The sequence below is a fragment of the Rattus norvegicus genome, chromosome 18 (genome assembly GCF_036323735.1).
Source record: "Rattus norvegicus strain BN/NHsdMcwi chromosome 18, GRCr8, whole genome shotgun sequence".
NCBI classification, from domain to species: domain Eukaryota; kingdom Metazoa; phylum Chordata; class Mammalia; order Rodentia; family Muridae; genus Rattus; species Rattus norvegicus.
The window spans coordinates 77,107,246-77,134,097 of record NC_086036.1 but is presented as its reverse complement, the minus strand read 5'-3'; the positions used below and the strand labels follow the sequence as shown (position 1 = coordinate 77,134,097).

Here is a 26,852-nt window from a genome sequence, read left to right as displayed (position 1 = left end):
GCTTTCGCTTGAACTCATCTCACATCCGGGTTGCATTGACTGCACACTTAAAGGTCTAATTAGGGACGTGAGCTGCTATGGGTGATACGGATGAATACTTTTATTACACGGGCATCTCGCCGCCTCACGTCTTGTGGGAAGCACCTTGAAAGTGGGGGAACTCCTTCCATTCATCATGTAAAGTACCTGTCCTCTCATCCAGTGCTGGCCCCTCAAAAAAACCACAGGAACTCTGGGAAAATGTTCAGAGGGTGTTCACTTCACAGCTCAAAAAGCAGCCATGGGTTCCAACAGCATTACATACTCCCTTGTGTGCAGAATGGCTACCTGGGGATTATCCACAATTTCTCAGAATGACTACCCAGGGACTATTTACAACTTCCCAACCTCTACCCTATCCTTTCTTTACCTCAGAAGGCCCCTGCCCCAACTAACACACTTCCAATTTCAGTGCCTCCTTTAAAAATTATTTATTTATATTTTATGTGTATGAATGTGTGAATACATATATGTATGTGTTCTATGTCTATGCCTAGTGCCTGTATGGTCTAGAAGGAGGCATCAGAGGGCCTGGAACTGAAGTTACACACCGTTTGAGGTGCTGTTAACTGAACTCGGGACCTCTACAAGAATAGAAATTGTTCATAGCCCATGAGACAGCTCTCCAATCTACTCTTTTTTAGAAACCACTTTTGAGTTAGATTTTCTTTTGAAAAGAGGGTTTAGAACATTTTCTTCATTGATATAAAGCATCATCTTGTACCAAAAACATGCTTATAGACACACAGTTTATTTGATACCTGTATGTGCATGCATTTCTGTATTGGTCATGTGTGTGCAGGTCCATGTATGAGCATACACAAGTTGTGTAGAGGTCAGAGGCCAACCCCAGGTGTCATTCTTCAGGAGAGTTCCATCTCGCTTGTCCCTTCAACTACAGTCGCACTGTTTGGTTTTGAGACAGGCCCTTTCTATGTATCCCCAGCAGGCCTGGAATGCCCAGAGGTCCACCTCCTCCCCCACTCCAAGCTCTAGGATTAAAGCCATCACACTAAACCAATATTGTTTTCAGAGGCAGTCTCTCGATGGCTTGGAGCTAGCCAGTTCGGTTTGCCTCAGAGATCTACCAGTCTCCAGTTTTCCACTACTGGGATTGAAGGGAACTACCACACCTCGCATTATTTTTGTTTGTTTGTTTGGTTGGTTGGCTGGTTGGTTGGTTTTGTGGTAACTTGATCACCATCACCCACCTATTTTTTTCTGGAGAATTTCATATATAAATACACCATTTTCTCCATTTTCTCCGTTTATATCCTTTCCTCCCTTTCTTTCTCCATCTAACTCCTCCCATGTCCCACCACACACACGTGACTTCTTTATTGTTGATACCTAGATGGAATGGTTAAAATGAGAAAAGTAATTCATGGGTTCAGGTACTGGTACACTCAGTCTCCACTTGGTGCCACTATTTGCTGTGTGGGGAGGTGGTGGAACCTTTGGGAGGTAGAACCTTGCTGGAAGAAGTGACAGGGGGTGGGGCTTGGAGTACATGTAGCCTCACCCACTTCCTGCTTCCTTTCTCAGCTCTGTGCTTGCATTTGAGGATGTGAGGTCTCACCTCACTGCTCAGGTGGCCATGCCTATTTTGCTGCCAATCCTACCGGCCGTGACGGACAGTTTCCCTTCTGGAAACACCAAAATAAACACTTTCTTCCCTAAGTTGTTTTGAGGTATTTTTTTATCAAGAAGAGAAAAAGAATGGACACAATGTGTGTGTGTGTGTGTGTGTGTGTGTGTGTGTGTGTGTGTGTGTGTAACCTACAGAATCTGTTTAGTATTGCTGGCAGATAATCAGGGAACTGAGCTCAAGGAAAACTGATTCCATCATTCTTTTTCTCTCTGTCTATCTGTTTGTCTGTCAATCTGTCTGCATCTGTGTCTTTGTCTCTGTCTCTGTCTGTCTCCGCCTCTCTCTCTCTCTCTCTCTCTCTCTCTCTCTCTCTCTCTCTCTTTCTCTCTCTCTCTGTGTGTGTGTGTGTGTGTGTGTGTCGCTCACTCACTCACTCACGTCATTAGTTATCTATACCTTTCTGTGTAGGGATAAGGCAATATGAAATTTCCACACTGAATGGCATCGCTATGCAAGCTTTATTTAGTGATCATATTATTGAGATTTCACAGGTACAGTTTTCCTGTCATGTCCAGAAGATGCTACATCGCACCAAGTGGCCTGGTCCTCTGCTCTACTCTCCTCCTCCTGCATTTTTCACCGAACCTAAGAGATAAGGGCGATACAGGAGCTGCTCCATTTGGTGCTATCTCCCCTGAACACACAGCTCTTTACATGGACTGTAGAATGGAGCTCCGGTCTGCACACTCATGAACCAAGCACTTTACCAGCTAAGCCCTCTCTCTGCCTCACACATCAGTTTTGTCTACCTGACCATTGCTCTCACACCAGATGTATATTTTAAAAAAATGTTAAAAAAAAAACTTTAAATAGAGCACCAAAACTCAGAACTACCATTTTTCAATTGATTTTTCCTAGGGTTCAATTCTCTTTAATATGATCTTTTAAGGGCCTTACAAGGTTGTAGAGTTTACTTTGGAAAATTTAGATGAATTGAAAAACGACAACAACAAAATAAGACCCCACACTCCCAGTACAATAATAACTGTGCGTTGGGCAAACTTACGGATGAAAAAGCTCTAAAATATTTTAAAGCACGCATGAACACCTGTCACATTTTCAAGCACACCTGAAGTATCCTCTATGCGTAATGTTGAATGACTAACATACTGAACAAGGTTGAAAACTTCCCCTCGAATGGGGAATCTTCTGTGAATACAGCATGCTGCTGTGGGTTCTCCCATCAAGCCAAAGTGTGCCCATGGAAGCAGCCACGGGCGTGCATGAGTCTGAGCAGCACAGGAAGACCACAGGAGGATCAGGACAACCTAAGAGAAATGGGGAGGGAGAGCCCTGCAGGGGGAGAGGGCTGGTTGGGGAGGATGAAGGATTGCAGATGCCCATGGTGGTGTTTGAGGCTTCAAGGGCCCACAGAGCAGAGACACATCACAGAAAGGACTGTGGAGGAGGAGCCAGCAGAGAGTGTGTGCTGGGCAGAGAGTTCTTTCCTATTCCTGCTCCTCCTGCTCTCCATCCTCCTGATCCCAAGCTCCTCCTCCTGCTCCTGCTCCTTCCCCTGCCTCTGCTCCTGCCCCTGCCCCTGCCCCTGCCCCTGCCCCTGCCCCTGCCCCCGCTCCTGGCCCTGCCCCTGCTCCTGCTCTGCATCCTCATCCTCTTCATCATTTCTTCTCCCTTCTCCCCTCTTCCGATCCGTGTCCTTCCTCCTGCTCCTGTTATCCTTCCTCCGGCTGTTCGTTTTCTTCCCCATTCTTGTCCTGCTCCCCATTGACCCGCTCCTTGTCCTCACCCCCGTTTCTTGCTCGTAAGTGCACACCCCTGTCCCAAGTCCCCAGTCCACACTTCCACTGGCATCCGCAGCTCAGTCTGTTAAGACTCTGCACACCTTCTTCCTGTATCTAACGTAGGCTGGAGCACTAGAGTGGGGTCTTCACTTGCTGGCATCAGGAGTCTTGAATGCACCATGTGTCAGTCGACATTGGCGTGACTAGTCAAATGGTCCTAGGTGGTCCCACAGAAGAAGGCACACTCATCCGTAAGCCCAGTGTCCTTTCAGTCTGCATTCTTTCCATGAGTGTTGTTGTGCATTCTCTCTCCTTTACGGGATGTCTCCTGAGACATCCTGTGAAGCCAATAAGCTTTGAAAACCAATAAAAGGTGAACTCTCCTCACATTGTATGAAACTTTATCTCATGTAGCTCCTGTAACCTCAGGCAGTACCTACTACTGCCAACACACACACACACACACACACACAAACACACACACACACATACACACATACACACACACATACACACACAAACACACACAGACACACACATACACACACAAACACAAACACACACACACAAACACACACACATACACAAATACATACACACAAACACACACAGACACACACACAAACACACAAACACACATACACACACAAACACACACACATACACACATACACACACATACACACACATACACACACAAACACACACATACACACATACACACACAAACACACAGACACACACATACACACACAAACACACACACAAACACACACACACAAACACACACACATACACACACATACACACACATACACACACAAACACACACAGACACACACATACACACACAAACACACACACAAACACACACACATACACACAAACACACACACATACACACACAAACACACACACATACACACACAAACACACACACATACACACATACACACACAAACACACACACAAACACACACATACACACAAACACACACACAAACACACACATACACACATACACACAAACACACACAGACACACACATACACACACAAACACACACACAAACACACACACATACACACACAAACACACACACATACACACACACATACACACACACACACACACATACACACACATACACACGGAAGACCCACATCATCATATATACTTCTCTCCTTGTTCATCCTTTGCACTTGCCTGTATTTACCTGTTGGGACAACTGCTCCATCCTGAGTACACTCTTCTAGTCTCTTCCTGCACACCCTGGCCACCTGCCCACCCTTGCACCTGCACATGCCCCACCTGCACCTGCCCCACCTGTCCATATCCCACCTGCCCCACCTGCAAAGCTCCAGGCATTCCTAACCCATGTCTACCTTTGGAAACTCACCCAATTCCAGCTCACCATTTCTTAGCTCTTGCTCCAACCTGTAGTCCTGGCTCTGACCTTCTCCCCTCAAAGAGAAGAAGGCATTACCTTCCCTATGCTGTGAGACTAAGCCCTTGCTGAAGATTTGAACCCTGCCTGTAAGGAGCCCTATGACTTTGGTGTGTATGTAATTCTCTTGGTCTCCATTTTATTACTTGTAAAGTGATTACGATGAAATAATTTTTAAAAATTGTTGGACCAGGAGGACAAAACCAGAAGAGACAGAGATGTTGCTCTGTAAATCATAAAACGTAAGAGTCATGAGCTCTGACTGTTCAACAAAGACAGACAGCCAAGCAAGTCCCTTTCTCGAGGGTATGGTGGGTTTTCAGTAAGGGTGACATTGACAGAGAAGCTGAATGTGGTAGGAGCTCAGGGAGAATGGCAAGACCACTGACCTCATCCCAATCTCCAATTCTAGACTTTCTGTACCATCTGGAAAGGTCTCTGAGCCTTGGAGCTCTCTGCTTCAGGGAACGCACTGTGGATGACTGTGAAGATCTAGGTGAGGCCACCATGAAGGTTTCATTCCTGTACATCCAAAAGCCAACCCCAATTCTTGGGCTTGCAGCCAAGCCGGGCTCACTGACTGCAGATTCACCCAAAGGGCAGGGCTTGACCCCTGAGGGCTGGTTCCTCGCCGTTGAAGCATTGCATATCCCCAGTCTCTGTGCATTCCACACAGAGCATCTACATATGACCCATGCCAACGGAAGTGCACTTCTCAGACCACCCAGTGCTGTGGAGGTGAAATGCTGGGTATGTTGGACATAGTGAAGGGAGGAGGCCAGGCCACAGCAGGAAGTCTATGCTAACCACAGCCAATTCACACCTGCTGTGAAAAAGAAAGTACAGAAAACATGAGCAGTGCCTTCAGCAAACACACCCTTTAACCATTGGTTCTCCGCACTAAAATAGATGGAAGTAAGTGAATCTTAAGTAATCATTCTGACTATAGAGGTTTGTAATTTACAAAGAGACCTAGACAATGGATGTGCTATGTGTGTGTGTGTGTGTGTGTGTGTGTGTGTGTGTGTGTGTGTGTGTGTGTAAGAGGGCGTTGACACAGGACTGAGCCTGAAATGTGTGCTCAATCTGCATACATCCACACGTGCATGCCTTTCACATGAGTTCACCGACAACTTACCATATGCACATCAGTGTGACTGTGCTTGTGGACATGACCATGAGGGCTGGCTTCACTGACACAAGAATTTGCTGGCTGGTTTGTCAATTCCCTGGAGATACTGTCCCTGCAAAAGTAGGATGAGTGGCGGGGCATGAATAGTGGATTGGGATTCCTAAGAAACAGGCCACCCACAGAAGAGACCCACGGGAACCAGGTAAGGGACAGCATGACACCTCATCCTGTATTGTACTCCTTTTCCATCCCCAGAATCCAAGATGTCAGGAGATAAGACCTTAGGTGACTCTCAGTTATGTGCTGGCACACATGTGCGGAGAGGACAGCAATGGGCTGTGTTGTTGGTCACGGGGCTTTGCTTATAAGGCAAATCAATAGGACTTCTACATCCTACCAAAACCAGTCACAGGATGGGGCTCCAGCCAGGCAAAGGAGGCTGAATTATGTATTGTTTTTACTGTTGTTTCATTTCACAAAACTGCAAAAGTCCAGGCAACGTTTTGTCAGCAAAAAACAGTAAAGAATATGAAAAGCCCATCTTCACAGGACATTGGACATTGCGAGACAACCTACAGCTATTATCGGATATATCAAAACTGACAAGGAAAACTTTGGTCCTGATTGGACTATATCTCACACAGACAGCACACTCATCCAGCTCCCCTCCTACAAGCCGTTGCTCACCCAACCAAACCATAGGTAGGAGGTTTATGAGCTTAATTGAAGCTGAGGTATTTGGATGATGGAAAAAAAATTGGTGACGTTGCAAAACTGGTCCTTAAATTTTCCGGAGCAGAGGGATTCTCGGCCTATGTGGAGCTGGAGGAAGAGTGTAGACTAAATGAGACATCAATTTTGTTACAACATCTTGCGCAAAATCTACACCTCATATTTGTGCATCCTTGGCACTTTTCCCGTCGTCTGCCACCCCTTACAAACATCCAAGGTCACAACAAAGGACATTTTCCTCAGGAAAAGGAAAGCCATTCCTGGGGTCTTCTTTCCTCTGCTCCGTTTTTTTTTTTTTTTTTTTGTTTTTTGTTTTTTTGTTTTTTTGTTTTTTTTGTTTTTGCTGTGCAGCAGGAACTCGGGTTTAATGTCACTTTGTGTCTTTCCAATATTGCATCAAGAACTTTATGTGTGTGTGTAAACTATAGCCAAATTGGGTCACAGAGAAATCATTAGCGACATTGTTTGTCCCTGTGCTGCTTAAAATAGGAGAAAAACAAATGCACGAAAAGCCAAATAGGGGTCAGAGCCTCAGCCACAGATGCGCAATGGAGCCCCATGTGCACCTCCCGACACCCCAGAATTCCCACCGGCATGCCTAAGGAACCTCAGTGTGCCTCTTCATTTGTGTTATGCCGCTGCACATCTGCTCGTGGGTTTCTGAGAGACTGTATTTAAAGCATAAAGGTTTGGTATGAAGGGGAATAATTAACATGTTCCTCGGCACCTGGCCCGCAGGGACGCGGCAGTACCTGCAAATGACAAAGTCCCTTCCTATCTCGCGTTTCCAGGAGTGAGCCCCGGCCCGATTCAGAACGATCTGGGTGATATGCCTTTCCCCAGAAGGTAGTGTGGAGACGCGCAGGGGTGCTGTAGTGCACAGAGCCTTACTCAAGGGCGCCGAAGGTCAACAGTGCTCCCAAGCTGACGGTGACTGGGCATCCCGTCATTTCTTAAAAGCAGTGCACCCGTCTCTTTAATGAGACACCGAAGACCTTGCAGTTCGGAAGCATCCGTCTGTGAAACGGCTCACACAAGAGTCCAGACCGCCGACTAAAGAAAACCCTTCTCAGTCCTGAAGCCTTTTCCTCGGTCCTGTTGGGAAAGATGTTTCTAGATTTATCAGATGTCATTGGGGTTTGCATTTTCTTGGATTAAGCACGGGGAAACTGCCTTCTCCCTGAGTCCCAGACTTCTCAAAATGGAGTAGGAACAGACGGGATGGAGAAGAGCTTCCCCTCCCATCTCTCTCTCTCTCTCTCTCTCTCTCTCTCTCTCTCTCTCTCTCTCTCTCTCTCTCCCCCCCCCCTCCTTATTCATAGAGCTACTGAAATGTGCAAACAACACGGGGATCGTGTTGAGTTACCCACCCTCTCATATCACCATTGCAGTTTTTAAATGTAATATTTTTTTCTTGACATATTTTCTGATTTATAAAATATTTTTATTCCACTTTAAATTTAAGGGAAACCCCAGCACACTTTTGGATTGTCACTGTCCATCCAACAAGTAATGGATTCTCCAGATGTTTCCAGAAAATACAGAGAGGCAATAAATGGGAACCAGCATCCCAGCCCCAAGTAACCATATGTGTGAGCATCACTGAACAGAAGTACCTCACAGCACACTACTGTCCGTAGCCTTGCTTTAACGCGCCTGCGCTGTCCAGTCTGCGCCTTGGCTCCCGCGCAGTCTGTGCAGTCAGCTCCGTTCTGACGGCTCTCAGGTGTTTCCATCGCAATTAGCCCCGTTTTCTCCTCTCTGCAGTGGAAAAGTGACAGGGAGCTAAAATCCTCCAGGCGCGCGCGCGGCCGAGCGGCGGTGTGATTGAGTGATCTCATTTCAGGCCTCTTTGTTAGACAACAGGCAGAGCTCTATGAAGATTGATACAGAAGTGCCCGGCTCGGCTGGCTGGATCATCAAATGGATTGATATGATAGTCGGGCAGTGGATGAAGACAAAGTAACTGTTATCATACTCAATACACGGGCTTGTCAGAGGCGGAAAATCACACCGTGTCCCCAATGATGGGAGACTTTCATGACTGTCATACGAATTTAGTAGCTTGATGTCATGGGCAGGCTGCTGGGCCCAAAACTTCTTATTTGTGAGAAAAGTAAAGGACACTTCCCAGCCCAGCCTGTGGAGCCCAGGAAGGCAGTTCTTGTTCTGGAGAGGATCTTGGGTAAATCTGCAGAAACCTGGGCAGCCATTTGCAATAAGTGGTGAGTCCTAAAATATTTCCATTTAATATCATAGTGGAAGTCCAGATAGCCCCAGGGACAGGATTTTATCTTGTATCTGGGGAAATAGTATAAATTTTTTCATGTCTATATGGCTCATTTTCCACATACACATTAGGAAAGATTTTAGTGCCAACCCAGTATTTTGATGGGGAAATTGAGATTCACCAAGAGGTAGAGAGACTTGTCTCAATCAGAACACATTTCCTATGGCACCGAGTGGCCCCATCCAGGCCCTGTGGCTCATAGCACCTACCACCCTGCATTCCCCTGACCTGGCCAAGTATCTCCACCTTACATCCCTCTTGTAATCACAAGCAATACTGGGAGCGCTGTTAGATATTGTGGGAACTGTCACCTCACTTGCAGTCATTGGCCAAGTGGAGTCTGCTCAAGTCACTACGTCCTCCTATCTTCCGAAGGTCACAATGGCTAAGAGTATAGCAATGTTCTTCTCTTCCATGTAAGTCTGGGTGAGGAAGAACAAACTCCCCGGACCCTGGAATATAAACCCCATAGACCCACCCCTGCTTTTTAAGCACCTACAGAGAGCTGGATAGCTGGTGGAGCTCAAGGGCAGCGTCTATAAAACAACCATAATGCACCAGGAGAGGCAAAGCTAGCGATGCAGGCAGAACCGGGAAGTCAGTTTCTGATCCATGGAAAGCCAGCTACAGCACTGAGGTCCACGGGGCTTTGTTAAAATGGAAGAACATTGCTGGCTGATCTGTAGGGGCAAGCCATTAGGAGCAGCGGAGGAAGTGGGGTCCCTCGTGAGAAGGGAGGCATGGGTGGTGCTCTGGACCGAGATTGGGCTCAACGTAAACTCTCTGAGTGCAGGGTCAGATGAGGATGAGAAGAAAAGGAAGGTCTGGGTAAGCACTAGGCTGTCGTGGAGAGGAATGGGGGCATTTGGTGGTTCTGAGGCAGCAACGGGTCAGAAAAGTGACCTGTGATAGATGGGGTCAGGAACCAGATCTCCACGTCAGTCAGATGCAGTCTGATATTCCAAGGAGATGTTGGATAAGCATAGACTCAGAAGAGACAGCCCTTGCTATGCCTCTTGGGGTCACACTCCCATGAAGAGGCCATGGATGTTCAGGTCTAAGGCCCAGGAGGAGAAGCAGTGGGAGCCTGGTCTAAGCCATGGCTGACAACACATCAAACTTAGATGGTGGCTCATGGCTCTGCAGAATTTGAGTTCACAATATGGCTCAGTGGGTCAACATGCTTGCCTACCACCCTGCCTGATGACTTGGGGCTCACAGTGGAGGGTTAGTGGACTGAATCTGCAAATTGTCCTCTGACTTCCATAAACGGGTCATGCGTAAGTGCATAAGCACTCATGTGAGTGCATGTATGCGTACACACACACACACACACACACACACACACACACACACACACACCAAATAAAGGAAACAAAATCCCACAGAGTGGAAGTAGGGTTAGGATAGTCGGTCTCCATCGTCCTTCATGGCTCTGTGAAGAGAAGAGGAACAGTGGACGTCTGGAGGTACAAGTGTGATTTAAGCTCATGTTGGTATGAAAGCCCAAACAAGGACTCTTGCTACTGTGCCCTAGAGCCATAGGACCCATGAAGTAGTAGTTTTAAAAGGAGAGACTTGGTTTATGGATGATTAGGATTAAGTGTTCTAGAATGTTCTCTCTCCTGGAACAGGTCCTACACCTGCATGAAGGACAGCATCGGGGGTTTGCATCCAAAAGCCACAGCCTTGCTTTTTCACAGGGAGTCCCCTATAAATATTTTTTATGAACAATTAGATGAATTATGTCTCAGAAACGTTTTGCTGCAAGCTGGATTCCTCAGATCCAATGGCTTAAATTACCATGATTTTGAGAGTGCAGAAGGCTGACTCAGAGGGTCCACTTCGTTTCTACCCCCAGCTCCTTCAGCTGGGGCTTCTCTCTGAACCTGAGAGATGCTCTCCCAGGATGGCACACTGGGAAGTCAGTACTGACTATGGCTGTCTTCTGGTCTGGGTCTTTCTGTGCTTGGGCTCTCACTCACTGGATGGCATGTGTGTATCAGGAGGGAAAAGAGGAGGCTCTGTGTCCCCTTTGACACGCTATGGCATGTACGTATGTCTGTTACTGTACAGTTAACACTCACCCATTCTCCAGCTTCGTGCTGATTGCCAGACTCAGGCTACTGCGGGCATGCTGCATGTCCTGGGGTGACAACGGAGCTTCCACAGCTCAGGGTATTTGTCTGTGTCCCTCATTGCTTTGTGCAAAGTCAGCACCTCTTGCTGGGGTAAGACTATTTATCTGCTCATTGCCCAAAGACAAAAAAGCTAGTAGAACTGATGAAGACCCGAGCTTCTTGTGTTATTAAAATAGCTAATCACTTCTCCTCATTATTATTTTTCAGAGTTAAAAGGCCCCCAGACCCTCAGGATATCAGAAATCCCCAGTACCAACAACTCCAGCGTTATGCCGTCTTAAGGTCTCAACAACAAAGTGAGTCTGAAGATCCCACAGCCCCCCGCATCCCCATCAATTTGCAATCTGTCCCCTCTCCTGAAGGTTAATTTTATGTCAGCTTGACAAAGTTAGGGGACATACAGATAGCAAATGGCACTGATAGGAACAGTCTCTAGATATGTCTGCGAGTGGGCGGGAGATTAATATTTGAATCAGTGAACTCAGCGAAGGAGATCAGTGTCATCCAACCCAAGAGGCTTTAGCCAAGAGACCTAGCAGAATGCAAAGGCAGAGAGGGCAACACCCCACACCCTGTCTCTCTCCAGCTGAGAGATTCGAAGTCTGTCCTCAACCCTCTGAGCTTCTGGGTCTCAGGCCTTCCGACTTACTGAGGAACATTAGCATCTTCCTCAGTCTACAGTTACACACGACACGCTCAGGGCTTTAAAGATTTCATGACTATAACACACGGCTCCTCTTATACACTACGGATCACAGTTCTTGGGAAAATCAAGACTGACACTCATTCCTATCCATAGGAGGAATTCTTCCTGCCATGAGGTACTCTCTCTCTCTCTTGTTTCCCTTGACTCCCAAGGTTACCTCACATCCAACCCCACCCACTCTACCTGTTGTATTCCTTCCCACATCATTAGGATGGGCTGTTTTGAACCCTGAATCCCTCCTACAGGCAGCCTTTATCATGAAAGAAAGGTTGGCCTTAACAGTTCTTTCTCTTCTGAGGTAGCATGCTGGGAAGTCAGTACTGGCTATGGCTGTCTTACGGTCTGGGTCTTTCTGGGCTCCAGCCTCTCACTGTATGGCACTGGTGTATCTGCAGTTCTCTAACTCTGTGACTGTGAATGTTTCATTCTCTGTATCCTCATAAATTTGACTTGCTCCATCTCTCAAGGAATTGTTTCAATCATATTTTCGTGCATACACAAGAGTACTTGAGGGAAATGCTAGTGTCTGTTGTCTTTTCTGGTTCTTTCTCCTCTCTAGAAGCCTTGATCCTGGCCGCAGGACTCACCTTGACCGATGAGCTTGGACAGTGTGGTGCGTGCCACTCACAGACAGAAGCATCTCTATCAGCATTGGATCCCACATACCACTGACAGTTCCTTGAGACGGTGACAACTCTACCCTCCAGCCCTGGATTGAAGGAGTCCAGATGCTGAACCCCATACAGAGGTCAGTGACCTGGGAATCCCTCTACGTCTACAATAGATTAATCACAGCCGAAAACCATTGTCTTCTTTATACAAAGTAAAATTTTGAATAATGTTTAAGTTGTTCGGTTAACAGCCCTATCCTGAAAGTGAATCACTCTGAAAGAAGCAGACAGTGACACTGTGTGTGGGTTCTAATTCACTACCTGTGTGGAGCATTTATTAGCAGATCAAGCCATGTTTTTAACGCAACCCACTAACTGGCTGGTTGAAGTAGTACAATAATCTCTCTACAGATTCCAGATGGAGAGCCGTATTCATTGCTTTCCCTGTTGGGACAAAAATGCCTGACACAAGCAGTTCAGAGAAGGGAGGTTTCACTCACTCACAGCTCAGGGGTTCGGCCTCTCACCATCAGGTAATCATGGCAACGACAGCTGGATGCAGCTGGTCACATCGCATCTCTGGGCAGGAGTTGGGAAGAGTTGAGTGCGCTTCTCAGCTTTCTCACTTGCCTTTAGCCCAGTACCTCAGCCTGGGGGGGGGGTCACGCCCATGTAGGTGGGACTTCCCACCTCAGTTAACCGTTAACCCAGCCAATTTAGAAACTCCCTCATAGATATGCCCAGAGCCTTGTCTGCTAGACGATTCTGGATGCTGTCACGTTGACCATATTAGCCATCGTAGTATCACAGGGGAAGTGATGATTATTTTATTGTTACATGTTGACTTTTTATATATCTTTTCTGCACATCCAGGTTCAGCACAGTTGTATCCGTCCCAGCAGTGGAGGAGGACACAGACTGTCTTGCAGTAGTGTCTGTCCCTTATGCTCCCACAAGTCTACTCATCCTCTGCAGTTTTCTTATCAGCAGTCCACAGAGGGACGCCATTCTTACACCCTGGTGATTGGCCTGGTACCTTCGGGTCACAGACAGACAGAGGTCCTATCTGCAACCACGTGACAGAGATATCCCTTCCCTAAGAGACACCACTCTTACCAACCCTTTACTCTAAAACAGCCCATCCTTCTAGACAGCCCCTCCAAACCACATGTTCAGTTGACCCGCCCCCATCTAAACTTGGCTTGGCTTCATTAAAAAATGCTGGAGTAAGATATTTGGGGGAGAGAAGAGAGCAAGGCTACGTAGAATAATAAGAGGGAAAGGAAACATTCCATCATTATATAATCAACCCAGTTTTTCTTCACTGCATTGAACAGGACATGGGAGTCTCTGTCTCTGAATCCTGTTATTTGCAGACATAGTAAGTTTTTAAGGACAATAATTACTCACAGAATGTCTTCGGGATCCTAACCTCAGGCATGACTCCTGGGCAGAACATTACGAATACTGAGATAAACCACAACCACCACCGTCATGACCTCTGGCTCTACTGGCGTCTGTCTAGGCCTTGGTGGCAACCACCTTCTTAATGATCCAAGATTATTATATTCTAAGTGATACTGGAAGTTTGTATTCATATGTCAAAATGACCTTCACGAGATCAAATCCAGAGGGAATAAGTTAGTGGTGACATATTTGGACTTGCCTATGGTCAATATATCTGTGGTTCCCCTAATAAGCATCACGAGACATGCTAGCAGTGTATAATGCTCAAAGTTACTCTCTGGACAATGTCTATACCAAGGGCCCTTCACTGTGTCCTTTCTGAGAAGTTCTTAGTATCTCATCTGTCCCACTTTCTAAATTGTACCAACCCATCAGTCATTGACATGGAGACATGGTTATGTCCATCCAAATGCAGACGTTCCCTGCACAATACTACATATACGGCACTGCCTTTATTTTATTTGTACTTAGTTATCTTCCCATACTAAAATGAAGACACTAAAAGACACAATCTCTTTTCTAAATATAATGTAAAATTTCCGTCACTGACATACAATCTGAAGGCATATCATAAGAACTAACTTTCAAAATTAAGATCAGAATCCCAAATGATTGCGGAATCATGCTCTGGTTCTTTGGTATATTCTCAATGGACTGCTATTATCTAAGTAAGTGTAGTGGGGAGCCGAGGATGCTTTCTGTGCACAGTGCAGGGCCAGCAGACAGTGTCAACGTGCTGCCTCTTTAACTCTCCCAGGGAGGAACTCTGGGCATTCTCTTAGGATTTCCCATAGGATTGTACGTCATAACACACTTAAAGGAGTGGCGAATCCCTCCATGTTTCTTTAAGTTTCTGTAGCTTCCCCCCCCCCCCATCATATGATCCGCTCTTAACAAATGCCTGACTTCTGTCTTTGTCAAAATGTTGGCTTTGCCTTTTACGTCAGAACCACAAAGTTCTGGCCAGAAAGTACAGTGGTGGCAGTGCTGATGAGTAATTCTTCAGCTATTTCCCAAAATTTGGTTCACGCTCACGAAGCCTACGGTACACAATAAATATTTACATTTTGTTTGAAGAACAAATGGGGGCTGTGCTTCCAGGCAAAACATTTGGGCCTGAGTTTAAATGACGATTTGCACTATCTGTGTGGTTGATTACATGAGATCTCAGCTAGCACATCCTCTCCAGACGGAGACGTGTGGTCCCATGATACTAATGAGGAGCTTTCTGGTGAGTAGCCCTACCTTCATCGTCCCTTGCCCGAATGCAGAGGCTCTCCTGGAGTGCTGCAGAGGCCAGAGCTGACTCTCTCTCCTTCTGGAAAGTGCTGCCCAGAAATCTGGCTGTTCCAGGCAGGAGGCAGGAGGCTCTGGCCTTTTGACAAGGTGGTCAGGTGACTGTTCTCTCATTTGTCAACACTGTCAGGTCTGAGTGTAGCACCCTGCCCTGTCTGAACCCACAAGCCTGGCCATCTTCTCCTTGACAGAATCTCTGCTGACACTCTCAGTCTGACGAATACAGAACACAATACAAGAATATGGAGTCCGCACTGGAGGTCACCCCACTTAGGAGCCACTGATGGCCTGACTCACCTGAAGGCCATCTACTCTTCAGAAAGAAAACACCCCCAATACTTCAAATTCTATGGACTTTCAGATTCAGCACATAACTCCACAACCCAATGAAGGTGTCTTTTGTAATTAGGGATTCTACACAAAGTTAAGTCAGTGTTCCTTGCCCTTGTTATCTGGGGCCTGGGTATGGGAACAGCATAACATGACAGAGAATCCTGAGGGGACTAGCAACTTTAGGCTCCTTCCTTCATCACAAATCCTGCGTCCATGCTCTGCCTCCCGCTTCAGCGTGGAGACCTTTATTTAGAAGTCCATTCTCAGAAGCAAGACTGGTTTCACGGCAATGATATCTCTGAATTCCAGAGCTTCAGAACCAGGTGTACAAAACTGAGGCCCTGTGCGCCAAGACTTGGATCAGATTTCTGTGCCCTGAGATTTCAGAGCTTAAGGTTAATGTAGGAACTTGAAGCAGATGCTGACTGCTTGGGGCTTATAGGGCCAAAACCCACAAGTTAGAAGTTTGTCTCTGAGCTTTGGGTGTTGGGACTTGGTGCTCCAGCCCTTGGAAATTCTCTCAAATCTGGCCAGTCTTTGCAGTCTAGGCCTCTACCATTGGGTTTTTGGGGTCTCCCAGCCTCTGACCTCTGCTTTTCCATTGTCTGTCTTAGCTCGCTGAAGTTTCTGACTTCCACCAATCTCGAGAACTTTTTGACCTTCCCCTAGTCCAGGGTTACAGCTCATGGTCTCAGGTAAGTGACCCTTAACTCTCGGCGGTTCTCTAGAACTTTCTGTGTCATTTCAGTTCTGAGCTTTGAATATCTAGGTTCCTCCCACCAATCTCCAACTGCACGACAGCTTTAATCCAACCATCTAGAATCACCAGGGATGAGAATCTCGAAGAGAAATTGTCTAGATTAGGTTGGTCCTTGGGCATATCCATAAAGGAGCATCTTGGTTATGGTGCGACTGCCCACTCTATGTGGCACCATTCCTGCGACTTCAGGTTATAGACTGCAGACACAAGACGACGCAGGCTGAGCACCAAGAGACCATTAGTCCACTCTCTGTGTGCTTGAGGGTGGATGTTACCAGTTGCTCCAAGCTTCTGCTGCTGTGGCAACTTTACAGTGAGGGACAGTAACCTGGACTTCTGACAAAGGATAAATGCCTTGTCTCCTAAGTTGGTTTTGTGGGAGAATTTTATCACAGCCACCAGACAGGACACTAAGGCATCCTCCGCTCTTGATGAGCATCTGGGATACTACTGCCAGTTACTATTACTGCTGAGTCTGGACAACACAGGACCACACCTCCCAGTCTGGTTTGCTCATACTAAGAATACACACATAGACAAACAGGGGAGAGCTTCGATCTGGCCCAACTTTCTAACCCAGGAGAGAGCCTCCCCAGCCATCAAGCAGTGGCAAGAAAACAGCTTATATTACGATCAGAGGAATGTGGCATGGCTGTGGTCATCTTAAAATCCCCATCAGTTGTCACACAGGTTCCAGTTCCAGCAATCACTGGCCTCCCGTACGGACCAATCCTCGTTTAGCACCAGCAGCAGCTGGAGGAAGTGCTGCCTCCTTCACTGGCCAGAGCAAGAAGAGTTGAAGGTTGAGCCTGGTGTCCAGTGTTCACCAATACATCCATCCACAGCTTGGCTGAAGGGTCAGGACCAGAGCGAAGTTTCCTGTGACAGTTATCCTGGCCACTATGATACTTGCAGCTGATCTACATCTTCCTTAAAGTTTCCAGGCAGCATCCAAAGCATCCAGACTTCTAGGATGATGGTTCGTGTGGTTGCCAGAGAAGAGACAGTGCTGGCAACTCTGCTAAGTACGGATGGATACAAAGGAGGAATCTGGAAGCTGCCAACCCAGGTGAAAACACCCTACTGCTCTAAGGCACTGTTCTATTTCCGCCAACCCTGACCTCAGCAGATTATAAAATGAAGCATTAAATTGGGGACCTTGCTTACGGTTTCAGGGGCTTAGTAGATTACTGTTGTGGTGGGAAGCATGGTAACAGGCAGGCATGGTTCTGGAATGGTGGCTGAGAACTCACATCTGACCCAAGATGGAGGCTGAGAGACTGGGTCTGGCGTGAGGGGCGGAAATCTCAAAGCCCACCTCTAGTGACACACCTCCTCCAACAAAGCCACACCTCCTAATCCTTCCTAAACAGTTCTACTAACTGGAAATTAAACATTCACATATATATGCCTACGGGGAGCCACTCTCATTCAAACTCCCACTCTAGACAGCTTAACTTATTTGAAGAGAAACAAAACAGTTTTCTACTATTAAGTCTGAGGCATGAAACACAAACACATAGCATTTATTACCTTAGACCGAGCTCCAAAGCAAGTTACATAACATCACAAAGGCAGAAAATAGCTTTTACCACAAAGCCACTGCATGTCCAACCTGTCATTGCTGGACCCAGAATACTTCATCTTGTCCTATGTGGGCTCATTCATTCTTGGTCCAGCCACCCATCGGCAGACTTTGAAATCCAGCCATGGCTATAGGAAACTACAACATGTGAATCATGGGATGCCCGGAACCTTGACAAGAGCACAAGTCTTAACCTTCCCAAGAGTGAAGCCCTCAGAGCTGAAATGACTCACCAGCAAGGCAGTTTCCAGCTGCTGCCCAACGTTGCAGCCTTAGGAAAACATGCTTTAACCATTGAAACTTCCAAGCAAAGAAGGCAGCATCCCTTCATGGCACTGGCTTGCCTTGAAAGTATTGCCTTGCTAAAGCTCTATTCCACACAAAGCATGAGGTCATAGAGAGGGGTCAGGCTAGCCAGGTGTGAGGTCATAGAGAGGGGCTAGGCTAGCCAGTCTGACTGAATTGGCAAAGTCTAGGTTCAGTAAGAGATCCTGCTTCAGAAAATGACATGTATGACAGACGCCCTGAGGACTGACACCTAAGGCCTCCCCATCGCACACACCACACACAAGAGACAAGGAGAGAAAAATAGACATTTGAGTCAATCAGTGGCTTACAGGACAAAGCTGGAAAGCTGACTTTCTCAGGAACTACTGGCAGTTTGTTGAGCTATCTCTCCCAACATGATGTGTTGACGTCTAAACTCGGTCCTGCATCCGGCATTGCTTAGGAATAAGGATGACTAACAACAGCTCCCTGGTGGTTTGTGCCATGCTTGTTCAAGCCACAGTGGGAATCTCTCATCCTCTCCTCTGTGCTTATCAGATACACACACACACACACACACACACACACACACACACACACACACAGCAGCTACAGTTTTCTTAGCTAAGTGATACAAATATCTACATATGCAAATGAAACAATGTTTTCATTCCTTGTCTCTGTATCATGAGGAACCTCTGCCCATCAGTCAGCATCTGAATGGAATACAGAAGAAGCTTGCAACACAGAAAATAGAAAGCAAAGAGCAGCACGGAGGCAGGACCACTTGCTTGGGAGCACCGCCCACAAAGGCAGCTGGCCATTCATCTTGCCTTCAGAGGTGTCAAGGGAGCCTAACTGGGTGATGATCTGGGGCCCAGCTATCACCCCCCCATCCCCTGAATGTGAGTGATGATGGAGGTGGTGCAGAGAGCAGGCCAGACTGGGCCAGGAGTCTGGCCAGTCAAAGCAAGCACAGTAAAGATGAAAAAGGGAACTGCTTATAAAATAATGGAGCTCCCTGGGAAAAATATACTTCATGATCCTCTTTGTGGAAAGTATTTATTTCTCTCTGTTTGTGGGAGGGATTTATCATGCCTAGTGCCTTTCTCAGCACTGAAGCAAAAGCTCGAAATCTATAGAGAGGAAAGGCACTGCAGCTGGAGCAGTTCCCCCCCCCTCTCTCTCTCTGTCTCTCTGTCTCTGTCTCTCTGTCTCTCTCTCTCTCTCTCTCTGTCACACACACACAGAGGATAATACATATACAAACAAATATACACATATCAGATAGCATGTATATGTCATGCATATATGTTCCCGTAGATAATGCAGCCACACATTAGTATTTTACTAGAGAATATGTATAAATATATATATATATACATATATATAGAGAGAGAGAGTGTGTGTATCTGTATGTGTTTTATACAAATATGAGTGCATATATGTAGAGAGGATGGTCTATAGCCTAGACCCCTCTTCTTTCCCTTCATGTCTACTAAAGTTGACTAGAGTTTAAATATCCACAGAGGTGTAAAGTCTCAGACTTTGAATAGATCTCTCCACATGTCTAACTCTGTTGTTCCGAACAGCTACTCTAGATGGTACTGGATCCCTCCCTGGTGTTCAATGACAGGAAGTGGAAGGCAGGAGACCAGGCCTTTCATTCTGTCCCAGGGTTCATGACTATCAGCTGCTAGACAAGGCATCAAGGGGCAACTGCTCCTATTCTACATATGAAGACTGAGACTCAGGAAGATAAGGACACTTCTGTTTTCACATGATTCTTTGCGGGGCTCCCTCCAGAGGCACACAGACATTTCAAGACATGCTTGCACCCACTCTTTCTTGGGCAAATGACAAGAGTCGGTGTCAGCTCTGACTTTACCTAGCTGAGTGACATCTGTTTTCCATCGTTGCACCTTAGAAGGGGACAGACATGCCTGAATATGGGGTTAACAGAAAATGAGACCTCCACTCTCTGCATTGCAACTCTAAGTCCAGTGGCATTAGAAAGACGACTCTGATTATAAACCAGAGGCCTGGAGGTGCTGGCGCAGGATGCACAGTAGCTGTTCAATGACTTCTGTCAACTAAGTAAGAGTAATTGAGAATGGAGGGTGCTCTACTGGGCACTGCACAGTAAAGGACAGAGGTTCGGCACCACCAAAAGTCATATTACAGGCCCAAGATTATACCAGTGGAGCTAAGTGGTTCTCAGCACAGCAATGATTCCGTGCAAACCCTACACATAGTGCACATCCTCTGGCCCAGTGGGAAGAAGGGTGAATTCCTCCACTTGGCAGAAGACTCTGGAAGTAATGGATGGCAACTTTCGTGTTCAGGGTCTTGACCACACTATTGTTCTTGGTTGCAACCATACTTACATGACTGACCACTGGCTAGATCCAATAAGGGCCTGAGACCTAGAGAGACAAGAAGAGCTGGCAGGGAGCTGGCATCGTCTTCAAGCAGACAGCACCATCACAGTAGAGGTGACCCTACTGGAAGATATAGTGCTCTCATAAGGGATCCCGGAGTATTTGATCCATGGGGTACAGCTTGGGGCATTACCCAGGCAATTAAAATCTCCACACTTTGCAGCCAGATGGGTCTGGTTTAGCCCCAGTGTTACAGAGAGCATTCACAGAGTACTAAGCCAGTGCAATCCAGCACAAGGGAGCTTCTCAGACAGGCACCAGGTTTTGATCCCACAGCATTGTTACACACCGGGAACAGTCACAAGGCTATCAGACACAAGGGCGTAGAGAGAATAGCTTGTGTGTTGTATGAATGCAACACTGGTCTGTTAGAAAGCCTGTGACTGTAGGAAAGGGTAGAACAAAGGTTGGGACATCTGGGAGGCAGAAAGGATTCTGAGATAGAGCAAGATGCAGGAGATTTGTCCAGGAAGATGTGACTACATAGATGTATAGTTCATGAGCACAGGTAACCAGCCATATGACAGAATACAGATTATAATGAGTTATATTAAGTAATGATCTAATCGGAGAAGAGCCCAGCTATCTGGCCAAGTTATTTGTAAATGTATTTTGAATCTGGTAGCATGTGGCTGGGAGGAAGAACCAGATCAAACTTCTACACAGGAATGAGCATTGAATGATTTCTAAGGCAGCTAAAGACAGCCCAAGATCATTCCGGTTCTGGATCTAAAACACTCTACCCTCCACAATGATGGAAATCCTAATCTTGAAGAACCTTTAACGCTGTGCTCCACTATGCTCATGGTGAGAGATGAGATGGCTTCATCTTGGGAATGCTTCCTTTGCTTGTGAAGGATTCATCTCCTTGGCAGGGTGAGGGAAGTCACCCTTTCTACTATGTATGGGGATCACAACAGTCATCCTAAGCAAGAAAGGAACTACCAGTGTTTTGTTTTGCTTTGAGTCAGTGAAGCTCCAGGGTGATGTCATAGAGGAACAGGGTGGGGCCCTGGCCTTCTGATGGAACTACTGCCCCAGAGACAGAAAGGAACGCCTCACTACACTTCTGTACTCAACAGGTGTGGTTATAGCCCATGTGTGTTTGTTGGGTTCGATAGTAATCTCACGTTGTTTATTCCCTATGTAGTGCTATAAGTGGAAGATATGTGTCTCCATAAAGCAGGCTCAGATGGGTTTAGTGACCTGCCTGAAGCCACACAGCTGTTTGCAGAGTTGGGAACTAGAATCAACTACGCAGCATGTTGAAGTCCAGGATTTTGGCACCTGCTGCATTAATGCATTATGTCCAAGGATCATGGGGCACTTTTGGCTCAGCAGTCTTAATCTGAATAGATATTTTTAAGCTATGTCCCATGGACTTTCACCTTAAGAAGATAGGGCACAGTCACCTGCCTTCTTTCCCTCCTAAGTCTTCTTAGGGAGGTCAGAAATACACAAAAGTGAGTCCAAAGAGTAGGAAAGCCAGATGAGCAGAGTGGCTGAAGTAACTGGATGCTGTCCCAGCAGGGGATGAATGGAGATAGCACCTAAGTGAGCCATGAAGGTTACACACCTTTCCTATGCTCAGTAGAGCTTAGTGCCCTAAAGTGCAGGGAGATTCCTCTTAGACTTCTGGCATCCATATTTGGACTGAGGCTTTGTTGAGACTGGTTCCTGAGCTTTCTGCATATTGTTCTTCAGTAGTCTGGTGGCCTCTCTCTCATCTCTAAGGATCCAAATGACTTCACTGGACATATACAGCTGACCTAAAATAGCCACCATGGTCAGAGCTGTGAAGTCCATTCCCATGTGACATCACCAAAACATAGGGCTAGACAACAAGGTTTAGACTAGAGCATGTCAAGAGTGGGAAATGTCACACCGTTCTGGTTCTGGACATTACTTTTCATAGATAGGTCCTCTCTGGAAATACACTACACACTACCCAGATGGGATCTGCCCAGACCCATTCTGGCATCTGCAGTTTCATAGCCTCAACCAAAGCCTGGGAGAGAGCTAACATTTGCAAGTCTCATAGTGTCAAGGGAAACTTGGGATAAAGCTGTCATCTGTAAGACCCAGAGTGTCAAGTGAAGCTTGGGGTAGGGGAAGACGCACATGTTTACACTCCTCAAAGCTGCTCTTCTCAGTTTCCATGGAGGACGAACATGGAAGAGACCACCAGGACGAAATAGTGACACAGAACTAAGAAAGTAATTACTCACAACCAATGGGTATCTGCTTTCAAGGTCTGCCCTGTCTCCCACCTACACTAAAGTTGATCGATTGTGACTTTACATTTAAATACAAAAGGAAACAAGGAGTCAGACCATCTCTAGATTTCTGCCCCCAAACAAAATCCTTGAGAACTACTTCTAAACCACAGAAATTTTCTCCCAAACAAAATCCTTGAGAACTACTTCTAAGTCTTAGAAAAGCTTGCTTTAGGCTCAGATTCTATACCCAGCTGCACTATCTCAGAAGGGATTGCTTCTGCCCACACACTTTCTGCAGGACACAGGAGCCAAGGATCATGAACCTCCTGGTGCTTACAAAGTGACTCACTCCTGTAACATTGGAGATCTGGATAACCAGAAAACCCCACTGGGGAGTAAGGCAAAGCCCACTCTGAACGGAACCTGGGACCAGTGTGGACTATGAAGAAGAGAAATGGAGGATGAAGATGAAAAGCAGATGAAGGTACACCAATGGAGCCAAGTGACGCTGCCATCCTGCAGGTACACAGCTAAGCAGCTTCTCAACAGATGGATGCCTCTGGGGAAACCAGAGGGTGGAGAGCTAAACCAAGTCAAAGCCTCCTGGTGGGTCCTCAAAGGACCACCTTCACCACTGCCACAACATGTTACCAGCCCTTGGGAACCGAAATACCATCAAGGTAAAGCAAGGTCAACCTTGAGGGCTGAATGTTAACGTCACAGAGCCCAGATGCCATGTAAGAGTTGGAGAGCTAAAAAGGTGAGAAGCAGAGGCCTGAGGGCTTCAGCCTCACAGAGACAGTGCCCACAGTTGATAAGCAGAAAATACACAAAGGCACCGAACAGGACCCCCAAGGGAAACCATGCCAGCAAAGGAAACACACATTGGCATGGCAGCGGAATCCACCTCTGCTGTCAGAAAGAACCAGAAAATAATCGCATATGTCATACATTAAAATGCTAATATGTGCCTCAAAGGGCTTCCCTGGGGAAGAGATTAGGTGGGAAGGGAGGGGCCTTTTTTTTTTCATCAATCTACAAACCACCTGCACTTACAGTGCTGATGGGAATAAACAATATCAGCACTGGGATGTTGAAAACTTTATGAGAACCCGCATTTTAGAAATGAAGGTGAGACTGCGTGTTGCTGAAGGTCAGGGGTCACTGCTGGCCACTTACGCAAAATCTCAGTAATTCACATCCAAAGTGGGGAAATGCTGTGGTTTAAGTTTTTCTGGAGGCAATCAGTTGAGATCCCTTGCTCCTCTCACTTCACTGCCCCCCACACTCCCTCTCTTTCTTTCCTTCCTTCCTCCCTCCTTTCTCTTTTCTCTCTCTCTCTTTTCTGTCTCTCCCTTTCCTTACATCCCTCCTTCTTGGCTTCATTCTCCCTTCTTTCCTTTTCTTCCTCTCTGAGCACACACACACACACACACACACACACACACACACACACACAATATTTCTCAAAAAAAAAAAAAAACAGCAGTCATTAGCAACATGAATTCAGCACGGAAATGCAGAGCTGACAGCTCTTATTGTCACCCAAGGCAGAATGAGGCAGACCTACATTTGTAGATCTGCGTAACTTAACATATCAAATATTAGTGTCAGATGCAAATAAGGGCAGATAATTTTAGAGTTGTTGTTACATGACATTCAAAATCACAAGCTATGTTCTGCAACACTCAGAGAAAGATAAAAATGAAAAATGAAGTTAATGAAAAGTTATTGCCTTACTGAGAGGACTGCAGAATCAGGCACTTTACATTAAAATAAAAATCTTTGCAGAACACTAAAGCTTATAGAAAATAATAATTTAAGAGTGAATCACTCTAATGGAATATTCTCATTTCCAAACCACAAATAGTCCCCCAGCTGAATCTGGAGCCTTTATTTTTACATCGCAGAGGTTTTACATATACAGGCTGGGAAGGTTTCCAGATCATCAGGGGAAGGTAGGCACTGTGCTGCCTGCGAGCTGAGCTCGAGATTTCATGGGGCTAACTCGGCCAGAACAGCGGAAGGATTTGCACCGGCCGGTGCAGTGTGTCTGCTATCTTCAACGCCTCTTATGACACATTGTATCAATCAGTGTTCTCTAGAGGGACTGAGACAACAGAATGAATACACATGACAAAGGAAGTTTATTAGATTGGCTCACACAGTATCGGGGAGTCCAGCAACTGTCTGCACACTGGGGAGGCAGAGAACCTCTCTGCACCTTGATGAGGCTACTCAGTCGGCAATGGTGGTTGCTTCAGTAGTTTCCATCTGGCGCTGACGTTCCAGAGGATTCTCAGAGATCCGCTTGTTTGGAACTCAGGTTAAAGACAAAGTTGGAAGACTGGAAGGCCTACTGAGCTTGCTTCTGACGTCAGTGGAAGATGGCTGCTTTAGCAGCAATGGGATGGATACAAGCAAAAACTAAAGGTGGACAGACAGGTAGGACTGCTTTCACATCCGTCCTGTGTGCGTCTGGGCTATGGCAGGAAGGTACAGCCTACTGCGAGAGAGGATCCTCTACCTTTAGTAAGTTCTCCTTGGAAATGACCTCACAGACATCCAGAAACAAGTCTCTCAGTTCCTTCCAGATGCAGTCAAGGTGATAATGAACATTAATTACTACAGAGATTGAGAGACGGCTCAGCAGTTAAGAGTGTATACTACTCTTACAAAGGACCTGAGTTCTGTTCCCAGCTTCCTGCTCAGGTGCCTTACACCCTCTTCTGGCCCCTGAGGGCATTCAAACTCACGTATTTATGCACATACAATTACTCTTTTTAAATTATTACTAAAAAATGATCAACCATCCCATGGCTCTAAGCATAGGTCCCAGGATTCAAGGCACCTGAATAGAGGTATGGGACCAAGAACTCCCTTCTTGCCTCTGAAACCAAGACTTCGCCATCACGGTGAGTATGTGGTCCATTGTTCAAGGGTTCAAGGCTGACCTGTTTGAAGCTGAGTCCTGTGACCTTTATATTCCTGGGATTGCTCGACTTTCACTGGAGTGGGTGACAAAGTGTAAATGGTGTAGTTGATACTTGGAGCATTCATATCATATGACGGAAATCTGTCTTCAATGACTAAGGGTCATTGGTCTCCATAATTTCTCATATAATGCCATTTTTAAAAGATGTTTAATTTCCTAATGATTAAAGGTGGAGTGGAGAGTGAGGGGCACATGTGTGGTCCCTGGAGACCAGAAGAGGACCTCAAATTCCCTGGAACTGAAGTTATCCTGTTGTAGGCCATACCTCTCAGGTATTAGAAGTAATTCAAGTCTTTTCAATAGCCTCACATCACGTGCCCATAAGCTCCTTTTATCTTAGCTCCAGGATTCATCCTTCTGTTTCCAGTTGACACTCCAAGGTGGAAGCAGGCTTCTATGGGTTCAGTCTTCCATTTGCTGGCATGCTTAACTAGCTCCAGCTTGGGTCAAATGTTTTTGTCTCTCTTGAATAAATACCTCATTGTGCCTGTGGGTTAGTTATACAGTAAATATATGTTGTAATTAACAAACCAAGCCACTTCCAAATGAACTCTACCATCTTTCTTTTAACCTTTAGCAGCAAAACAAGAGCACTCCATCTGTCCCCGCGCTCGCTGCACCCACACGGACTTTGCTTCCACTACTCAGGTGGTAATAAGGAGTCTCAAATCCAGATGATGCCCCTCACTTCTCCTGTGCCCCATTCACCGTCCACAGAGCAGGTTCGCTGTCTGTGTGTTTTCCACCTGGATTCATTCAATGCTCTGTTTTCTTTAACTGAATTATAAGATACTTTCATAAGTTCCTTACCCCAGTCGCTTCGCTGAATACATATTGCAAAAAGGTTTCCTGGATTTTTAGTGCCCTTTTAATTGTCTTAATTCTTTTAAGATTTCATGTTGATAGAACCCAGTGTGTCCCTTTCATCTTTTAGGTGCAGTGACGTTATGTCCTTGTCTAAGAAGTCTTTGCTTAACGCAAAGTTTCCTACTACATTT

At 46.3% G+C, this 26,852-nt stretch overlaps 1 long non-coding RNA gene across 2 annotated transcripts; it reads right to left on the bottom strand.

Moving 5' to 3' along the window:
* Positions 1-2,129: 2,129 nt before the first annotated feature.
* Positions 2,130-24,336, bottom strand: LOC120098186 (uncharacterized). Of its 2 annotated transcripts, none has more exons than XR_005496252.2 (5): positions 18,166-24,336; positions 8,360-8,504; positions 7,635-7,838; positions 6,018-6,123; positions 2,130-2,275 (listed from the first exon to the last, which is right to left on the bottom strand). It is a non-coding gene; the product is annotated as an uncharacterized LOC120098186 (long non-coding RNA). The 2 variants fall into 2 exon arrangements; XR_005496253.2 differs by lacking the exon at positions 2,130-2,275 and adding an exon at positions 4,810-5,705.
* Between the last annotated feature and the right edge of the window lie 2,516 nt (positions 24,337-26,852).